Here is a 10,957-nt window from a genome sequence, read left to right on the forward strand (position 1 = left end):
GGAAGATTTCAAATGGGAGAAATTCCGGTCAAATATTATCTGTGTTTATTGAGCTTAAAAACAATTGATAGGCAGGCTATATAAAGAATGACATCATCAAGGCGTGTAGATTTATAATATTTTTTATTGAAAAGTAGGCTACTTTTGCTTATACATTATATTCCAAATAAAATAAGTCCCGTCAATAGACTCACATGCATAACGCTATTTTGAAAATAAATAAATAAATATTATGCTAGCCTACGTTCATTGGGGCAACACATAAACACAAAAAATGTCCTTCAGCTTTAGGCCTACATATTCTCAGATAAAATAAAACAGAATAAAAACTATTTGCAAACAAACAAAAAATTACATGTAGGCCTAGGCCTATCTGGCTCATAACATTTTAATTACGGCGTGCTGCTGCCGACTTGAAATCAAATGATTTCCGTTCGCTATAGGCCTTTTCTCAGATAAAATAAAATATAATTTTACTTCTTACGCTTTTTCGCAGCAGTGAAGCGTGCAGCTGCCGACTTAAAATCAAAGGTGCCAAGTGTCTCTCCACAACTTGCAATGTGCAGCCTTGTGACCTTGCCCTCCCCAAGGTGACTTTGCTGCGCTGTTTTGATTCGGTTCTGCAGAGAGAACCCTCTCTCTGCTGGCACACTGGAGACGGGGATCAAGCAGGCTACCTTGGCCAGTTTGGCCCACTCGGGATAGATTTTGCTGAAATCCCTGATGAGGACTTAGCAGGCTGTTTAGAAATTCAAGCCTCCTTAACCGAGGAGCGCTGTCATCACAGCGATGGCATCTCGTTGCGCGCTTGTGGCATCGATGAGAGGGGCTGTGGCTGGTGCTGACTCGTCCTCGCTGGTAATTTCTTGGCCAAAATGACCAATAATGGTTCGGATGGCTGGTTCAGCACATTCCTGAAGCGCTGAGGGGACGGAGTGATAATGAATCAGTGATATTAATTCAAATTGTGCTTAGAGGGAATTATTTTCACCGGACATCATGACCGGAGATTTAAAGACCCTATAGGCCACTTTTTTGCTTTAACTTATCATTATGAAGTAAATGTTGATTGCACAGTGTAATGGCTATAGAATAATGACACCATCGGCATTTAGATTGGTTCCCTATAAGCCTCGCTTTCACTATGCAATTCTGTCTGCCACCGGGTACGATCTCCCGGGAGAATGAAGGCTCGATTTACGGCACAAAGGAAGTGCGTCATCCATTGCGCAACCAAAAGAGGCCCGGTAGCTATCGGTAGCTATCCCCAGTAGCGGAAATGGCGGATGGTGGAACAACCGAAGTGACAGTGGAAACTCTACCCTCTGTCATAACACTGAGATCGGGGTTTCTAGTTGAAATTAGGATTGTTTCTTGCTTTGGACAGTAGTAGTTTGGACAGTAGCAGGCTGCTGGTGGTAGCGTTAGCCATGTTGCTAACGCTACCGCTAGCAGACAGAAAACGAACCAGGAGCTACAAGGAAGCCAGGCCCAGCCAGAAACAAACGTGTTTATTTCTGGAACAAAAGAAACAAACATCTAACTATGTTTGTTTCTGGCTGCTAGCGTTAGCTATCGTAGCTAGCGTTAGCAACGTTAGCCATGTTGCTAACGCCAGCTAACGCTAACGCTAGCAGCCAGAAACAAACAAATGATCCATTGTCCGTTTGATAATCTAAACAAAGAACACGTTTTCTTGCAGTGGCCTTTCTACAATGAGCAGTGGTGAAAGTTACTATATTGTGTTATGATCAAGGAGTTGATAAGCAGACAGATGGTTTGTTCTATTGCACAGAGCTAGGCTCTAATGGAAAGCGATCTGGTTGTCTTTGCGACAGCGGCACAAACAACAATACCACTTGGAAACGCTAGGGGGGGACAACGGGGGGAAAGTTGAAAAGTTGTCTGTATCCACTTTAAATATGTCGGACTTCAACAGATTTTCCCGGGGGGAAAAAGGGGTAATTACCGGATAACGGAAACCCAGCGCAAAGTCTCTACACACGTTTTTAAAAAAAAGAGAGCCATATGTTTCTTACAAAATTGATTAGAGGGGAGATTACTTTTTAGTTTTAGAGTACTTTTTAAGTACTTTAACCATAAAAGATTAATTTTCCAGGTATTCCAGTACTTACATTTAAGCAAACAAAATTCAAGTATTTTAAGCACTTTAAGGACCTTTTGCGAACCCTGTTATTTACACACACTAAGCCACTTATTGCATTCAAACCCAAAACTGTAGCTGTATTAATTACTCCTATTCAATTGATATCATATTACAGGGTTTCATTGCAGTGTTTTAAGGTTGTATTATTAAGTTTTAAGGTGGCAGTATGAAGGGATTTTTGCTGGTTATGGGTTCTACCCAGGTTGCTAGGAGCAAAGCATGGATGAATGAGTGAATGAAAGAATGAATACATAAAAAAAAATCAATCACAGCAGTGATAAAGTGATAAAATTTGTTTCAATAATGTAAACCTACTATTTACAAGGGTAAAGCGATGCCGCCCCCCCTGCATCCCTCAGCTGGGCTTGGCCTGCCTCTACTTCTTGCCGCAGCCTCTCATTCTCCTCCTCCTTTTCTTTTAGCTTCTTGTGTAGGACTTCTTCAATTTTACTAGCTGACTTTGGATGAAAACAAATATTAAAAGTAATTCTGCATAAAGATTTTAAATGGACAAATGTTATTTATGTAGATTTATCTCATATACTGTGTATCTTTTATTCAAATTATTTAAGATTGCTAAATTGTTTTGTTACCTCTCTCTTTTAAGCATTTTTTTGCCGGCCTAGAAGAGTGAAAGTAGCTGACTGACTGACTACCCATTGTTGAAAGTCACGCGGCAAGTGGCATGAAGATCTACACAGTCATGGTGGTATACGTGATATTGCGTTGTTTGTACTGTTATTCAATGAAGTTGAATATCAAAACGTTTGTTTACACGCATGATAGGCAATTTTTTCTGTAATTCTGTAGGTTGACCAATCTAACTACACAGCATGCATAATATTTGCGTATTGTTGCGGCCCAGTTGAAGCACTTTAGGCATTTTAAGCTGCTACACCAGTTCCGTTCTTGTTCCGCCTGTGGTCTGCCGTTTATGAATTTTTTTATTTTTTTTATTTTATTTGATAGGGACGATGCAATTTAACATAGTTCCAATACAGAGCATGAAACTGATGTGCTGCACAGACAGTTTATAGCTATTGCTAATTTTCAACTCTTGTCCCTAGTTGGGCTTTTACATGTACAGTGTAATTAAAATATACAGCTTTCAGTATCATAAAACCACAATACACTACAGATATGGAAATACAATAAAATACACATACCACTGATTTAGAGTACAATTAGCTAAAATGAGTACAGCTCTGGTTTGCTTTTAGCCAGCACTTAACTGTGCGTACTGTGAGGAACATTAACCTACCATATAGGGTACTTATGTCATTTTTTTTCTTTTTTATGACAGTTGTAGGTGTACTGTTGCCAAACAGAAGGCTTCTCAGTGGCTCAGATAACCTCATCAACAAGTGACGTTGGTTTATTTATCCTCTATTTTGTTAACTGACATGTTGACAAATTACTATAATAAGCAAAATCTTGGCATTTATATGGCTCAAATATGCAACAGACTGCTGCGTAGTCCGACAAGAATAAAAACCATGCATATCTCCAAAGTTGCGGCTCCGATCCGGCCCCATTTCAGATTGTCATCGTGCTGCAGCCAAAGTGTCAGGTCTGTATGCCACAGTGAAAACTACACTTTTTGATGACAAACTACACATTTGCAGACCTCTTACTACACATTTGAGGTTGGCATCTCTGGGTTTTTGCAGGCCACCAAGTATATCACTACAATGCAGGGGGCAGTACAGAACATGTATTATACTAGGGTGCGAAAGCCAAGAGGAGGCCCGGCTTGCACTAGGCCAACCTAGTCTTGTTTTTTTTCCAATTAGCTTTGTTACTAGGACACTTGATGTCACATTCGTTGGCTTTGTTGCTGCCTGAAATAAGAGGAAAAGAAATTATCAGGACATTAAATGTCCCATATCGTGTAAAACAGGATTTCTGTCTTCTCTTTGATTATAAAGGAGTTGGATGTGCTATCTAAACATTGCGAAAGTATCAAAACGCACAGTCGCAAACTAAATCTACACAATCCATATTAGAAAACCAAGCCTAAATGAGCCGGTTGGACTTAGTAATTTTGTGGCGTCACAAAAGTATGCTCATTATCATTTTTGTAAGAAATAATAGTTTAACAAAGTATTTTTTTTCAAAGCGGTTGAGCAGTTGTCATTGTTTATTACCAGAGAGTTTTCCCTGCCTCTTGCTGTCAGCAGCTGGCGGATCTGTGGTGTCTCACATTTCACTCTTGAAATGGTTAGCCAATCAGAACAGAGGGTCATTAATATTAATGAGCCATAAAGGCACAGCAACAGAAACAGCCTGTTCTTGGCAAGGCTCATAAAGATGCTGGAAAATGAACGTGTCAAAATGAATTGAGAGTGTTTTTGGTACATGACACCACACACACAGCTTTGAATGGACCTCAAGACATAAAATAAAACACTGGAAAGTGTAGAATATAGGAATTTAACAGGAATGAGGATTACAGTTTTTTCTGATTGCTTAGGCACTATCCCTATAGGCTATTTTTGCAAAACTCTACACACTAACCACAAAACCTTACACCAAACCAGCAAAAGCAAACAATTCTTGCAAAACTCTTCAAACTCTTCTTCTTGCGTCAATACAGTTCACACAAACCATCATTTGAATAAGCACACGAAGCACCAACTACGCACTGATAGTATAAAAGAAAAACACTTGTGGCTTTTGCTTTTTCTGTGTGCAGGACATAGCAGTTTGCAATGAAGTTTTGTCATACATGTAGTAAACACACATACACACAGGTATCCAAATGTGTAAAGTATGGATGTGTATTCTGAACATAACACACTATCAATACAAATAAGGGGAAATTTTTTTTTTTTTTTTCTCCTCAAAATGTTCTACAGTAACACTCCTCAAACAACAAAAGTGCAGTAGAAGAAAACAAAAACATTTGTGCTAGAAACCGAACAGAACAGAAAAAAATAGGCTATCTGGCCATAAGTTTAGTGTTGCTAGAAGTGTGTTATTAAATTGCAAACTGAGTGTAAAGCAGTGAGTTGTGGTTACAGTTTTGCAAAAAGTGAGTTATAAAATTACAAACTGAGTGTAAAGCAGAGAACGTGCATTCAGTTTGGCACACATGGTAAATGCACTGGCTACAAGTGTTAATGGTTTCAGAGATAGTGCTTCAAGAGTCACTGTTAGTGTTTAAGCATTCAGAAAAAACTGTAAAAGCAGTACACAATAAATGCTCAAAAGTAAAATATATTGCTATTGTAACTTTACTAGCTGTTGCATTTTTAGTAGTTAGCAGTTAATGCAAGGCACTGACTACTTAGGGGTTTAAGCCCTTAAGGCTAAATCCTATTGTTATTATGCTAGTTTGCTTTTACTGCAGTCACTTATCTATTTTTACTCCAAAAGTTTAATAAACATGTCTTCATTTTTTTTATAACCATGACCAAACCATTTCCTAACCTTACCCAAGTTGTTTTAGTTGCCTAACCATGAACTTAAAGGAATAGTTCACCCAAAAATGAAAATTCAGTCATTAGCTACTCACTCCCATGCCAGCTGAAACTTGGGTGCAGGCACGTTGGAACTATATTTTTATTTATTTATTTATTTATTTATTTTGGGGGGGTGGGTACATCTTTATTGTTATTCTCATACGCTGCCAAAAATTGACCTTCTCTGTATACACCGTATTCACATTTCTTGAACTGTAATCAAGTTGCGCATGCGTCCAGCTCACCATGTGTACGTAAAAGGTAATTGTAGTCTGTACTGGGCTACATTAGGGGGTTATTCTGACAAATATCTGTCATCCACAACAGTTTGTAGGATATATTTCGGTTGATGAAATCAGTTACGTGCGTTCCACCTGCAGCCTCTAATTTGAATGATGTGGCGCGCATTTTCAAAGCGCTGCGCAATTATGCAAACCTCAACCAATGTAGGTACCTTGACTAAATATTGCACAACCAGCACCAGGCTCTTGCAAAATAGGTACAAACTATTGTGTTTTTGTGCGCACCAAGCTGGTAGGTTATTCCACACAGCTTCCAAGTTTCTACAGTACAAATCATCAGGAATACAGGAGACGGACGGTGACGGAGACACAGCTGGACACAGCAGCTCAGCTCCATCCAAACACACCGCAACAAATGCATAGCATAGTAGAGCCTGAAGCATGCCATTTTGTAACTGTAATAGATAGGCATAAGGCTGTGACAAACAACATGACGTGGTAGAGCAGAATCATGGCTGTGGTTGTTTTGATTAAATTTGAAAGTGGCAAGACAGGAAACAAGTTATTTTTATCAAAAAATAGATACAGTATATCCCATTTCTACAATTCGCTCTGGATAATCAAACTATGTGGTTCAGTCATGTAAACGGGATTATTCTGGGGAGTTGTCAGTTTATGCAATCATGTAAATGGCTTAATCAGACTATTGCCTTAATCGCAGTACTGGCAATAGTGGCATTATTGTGCGCATGTAAACGTAGTCTAGACATGTGAAGTGCTTTGAGCAGGAGAAAGGCTTATCATTTCTTACAGTCTATGCAGAGAGGCCAAGATCATGCACATAATGCTATGGAAACATTTATTGTAAGGAAATGTTGAAGAAAGAAATGAAAGTTTAAGCACCAATTTTTTATTTTAAAAAAAGTTAGGTGCAGTAAGGAGAAGTTGTCAATAGGGGGTGCTGCCGCCTCCAACGTCTATGCTCGGGTGAAGTTTGTTAGTCCATACAGCGGAACGGCGTGGAAGCCTTCTCCAAAACAACTGAAGTTGCTGGGGACCTGACTTGACCTGACTTCACGGTTCAAAAAATAATGGAAGATAACCATAAAATGGCTCCATGCAGCTTGTGCAGCATAATCCATGTCTCCGGAAGCCAAACGATCCCAAAGTGACTTGAAAAGACTGACATTTACACCATTATTTCGCTGAAATCGCCACTCTAGCTGACATTTGCGTGCACCCCGGCCTCGATAGGTAAGACTAGCTCGAATTAGCAGAAACAAGACTTCTGGTTTGGCCGTTTAGCCTTCAGAATAAAAGCGTTAGATTTGAAAATAGGTAGAAACAGTTTTAAACCAATTACTTTGTATTTAATCATCAAATTCAATAAGTCAGCACCTTAATATTTGATGTCCATTTAAGTCTCTGTTCTGTTCTGCACAGTGTAATACATACAGCGTGTATAGTTAAAATTATTTATTTATTATTTTTATTATTATTAGTTTCATTATTATTTTGACATCATACATTAATATGGGTGCTCACTTAACAGTATTTCTACCTATTTTCAAATTTCACGCTTTTATTTTGAAGGCTAAAAGGCCAAACCTGAAGTCTTGTTTCTGCTAATTAGAGCTAGTCTTACCTATTGCTGGGGTGCGCGCAAACGTGATGAATTTTGAAATCAAGAGCTAGATAGATAGATAGATAGATTGTCCTCTTAGAGGAAATTTGTTTCCACAGCCTGTACACATACAAAAATTTAAAACAACATCCAGCAAATACATGGGGGGTTATGTTTTTTGTATTGCACATATTTATTCTTTGTTCTTGAGAGAAGGACACAAATGTTATCCATTTATTTCCCATCAGCCTATACACTTTTACAACCTATTAACGTGTTGAAATTGTCGGCAGCATATGTTTACACAATCCCACAATTATTTATAGTCTATTGTTTTATTTACTATTTTTACTGCTTCTTTTTATATTCAAGTTTCCTTTCCCCACTGAAATACAGTGCCTATAAAAAGTATTCACCCCCTTGGATGTTTTCCCCTTTTATTGCTTTTATAAATGGAATCATGGTCAATAAAATGTGGCTTTTTTTGACAGGAATTTACAAAAAAAAACTCTTTAATGTCAAAGTGAAAACGGATTTCTACAATGTAATGTAAATTAATTACAAATATATAATGTAAAATAAGTGACTGCATAAATATTCACCCCCTTTAAAATGACTGACCTAATTCAACAGAGGTCCAGCCAATTGGTGCTAGTAGTCTCACAACTAGTGAAATGGAGATCACCTGAGTGCAGTGAATGTGTCTCAAGTGATTGTAGTATAAAGACACCTGTGTCTGGAAGGTCCAGTCACTGGTTAATCAGCATTCCTGGCTACAATTACACCATGAAGACAAAAGAACACTCCAAGCAACTCCGAGAAAAGGTTATTGAAAAGTATAATTCAGGGGATGGATACAAAACAATTTCCAAGTCACTGAACATCCCCTGGAGTTCAGTTAAATCCATCATTAAGAGATGGAAGGAATATGGCACGTGTAAATCTGCCTAGAGCAGGCCGTCCTCACAAACTGAGTGACTGTGCAAGAGGGAGACTAGTGAGGGAGACCACCAAGACACCTATGACTACTCTGAAGGAGTTAAAAGCTTCAGCAGCTGAGATGGGAGAGACTCTGCATACAACAACTGTTGCCCGGGTTCTTCACCAGTCAAAGCTTTATGGGAGAGTGGCAAAGAGAAAGCCACTGTTGAAGAAAGCTCATATTAAATCTCGACTACAGTTTGCCCAAAGGCATGTGGGAGACTCCAAGGTCAACTGGAAGAAGGTTCTTTGGTCTGATGAGACCAAAATGGAGCTTTTTGGCCATCAGACTAGACGCTATGTTTGGCGGACACCAAACACTGCACATCACCACAAACACACCATCCCCACCGTGAAGCATGGTGGTGGCAGCATCATGCTGTGGGGATGCTTCTCTGCAGCAGGCCCTGGAAGGCTTGTAAAGGTAGAGGGTAGAATGAATGCAGCAATATATAGGGAAATCCTGGAGGACAATCTGATTCAGTCTGCAAGAGAACTACGACTTGGGAGAAGATTTATTTTCCAGCAAGACAATGACCCGAAGCATACAGCGAAAGCTACGCAGAAATGGTTTAAAGACAACAAGGTGAATGTTCTGGAGTGGCCGAGTCAAAGCCCAGACCTCAATCCAATAGAGAATTTGTGGCTGGACTTGAAAAGGGCTGTTCACGCCCGATCCCCGTACAACCTGACAGAGCTTGAGCAGTTTTGCAAAGAAGAATGGAGTAAAATTGCAGTGTCCAGATGTGCAAGCCTGATTGAGACCTATCCACACAGACTCAGTGCTGTGATTGCGGCCAAAGGTGCATCTACTAAATACTGACTTGAAGGGGGTGAATATTTATGCAGTCACTTATTTTACATTATATATTTTTCATTAATTTACATTACAATGTAGAAATCCGTTTTCACTTTGACATTAAAGAGGTTTTTTTTGTAAATTCTTGTCAAACACACATTTTATTGACCATGATTCCATTTATAAAAGCAATAAAAGGGGAAAATATCCAAGGGGGTGAATACTTTTTATAGGCACTGTATATCACTTTTGCCACTGCAACGACCAACCCACTAAGCAAGGGCGTCAGTTTGTGTTGAAAAGTGGTGGGGACATAAGGGCTCAGATGAAAAAAAAATTTTTAAACGGTCTTCTGCGATTTTAGGTAATGTAATGGGGGGATCGGTATGAGGTCAGAGTAGATAATTATGGCAAGAAAAAAATTGCATAACGGTGCATCAAAAGGGCATAGCCTAGGCTACTACAGAGTCGACAATACGAAAATACTCAGCATAAAACGCACAACAACGTCGACCGCACAAGTACAGTCATCCATATGCATCACATCCACAGCTGCAACACCATGTCAAGTATTTGTTAAAGTTACTGATCGGCGCATGCACGTTTTTGGGTCATTTTAGAATCAGTAGGCTAGGGGGGATTTTTTTTGTTTTGGCTTCTGTTACTTTTTTTGGACAATGCGCATTTGTTTCTTCCATATTTACATTGCATTGTATGTTTTCTTAATGTGCAAATAAACCTTTCTCAAAGCATTCCCATTTCTTAGTGCAAGCTATTTTTCCAAACATTTTTAACAAATTATGCTTTTAAAAAGTGATGAGGACAAAATCAGCCATTTCAGAAAGTGTCCCCAGCGTCCCTAGTGTAAATGACACCTATGGCCAGCGGACATCTTGCGACGCGACGAGTCGAACATTTCTCCACACAATACACAAACCGATACTTTTTGTAGGTTTATTTTAGGTCCAGACGACATTTCGGCTAATTTCTATAAACAGATATCTGCATATGAGACGTCGTCTCTCAACTCCAACTCCATTCTCGTGTCTCAAGTTGCTAATGGGACTGTAAACAATGACCGGCGCACGGAAGAGGAAGTCTTGGCCCGGATGTCTGCTGGCTACACCGGAAACCCCAAAATATTGGCCGTCGCCACCGGAGTCTAATCGTCATCAGACCGATAGACAATGGGTTCTGAGATTGTTCTTGATGAAACTACCTGCTTAAGCCTTCGTTTGACATTAAGGGTGTTTTCACATATAGTCCTCTTTAAACGAACCGAACTCAGTCCTCTTAAAGTGGACCAAAAAGTGGACCAACAGAAAAGGGACTCAGTTCTTTTTGCGTTCACATTGTCAGTTCATTTGAAAGAGGACTCGGTTCTCTTTCTGGTTCACTTCAGCTCTGATGGGGCCTCAGTCCTCTTTCTGTTCACACTATAGTAGTTCCTCTGGAGCTCAGACCTTTACTGCTATGTAGCCTATGTATTTACTGTTATGTATTATTATTAGCCTACTGTTATTACTTATTTGCTATTCATTTATTACTTTTACCATCATCCTCGTTTATCACAAAACCTCTGACATAATCAATTGTACTTCATGCCAATAAAAGTAGATTAAATACATTGAGAGAGAGGGCGAGAGAGAGAGAGGGAGGAAGGGAGAGAGAGATGTGTCT

The sequence above is a fragment of the Centroberyx affinis genome, unplaced genomic scaffold (genome assembly GCF_046629955.1).
Source record: "Centroberyx affinis isolate AG114_WGS23_722 - 3 ecotype Tasmania unplaced genomic scaffold, CSIRO-AGI_Caff_v1 ptg000113l_1, whole genome shotgun sequence".
NCBI classification, from domain to species: domain Eukaryota; kingdom Metazoa; phylum Chordata; class Actinopteri; order Beryciformes; family Berycidae; genus Centroberyx; species Centroberyx affinis.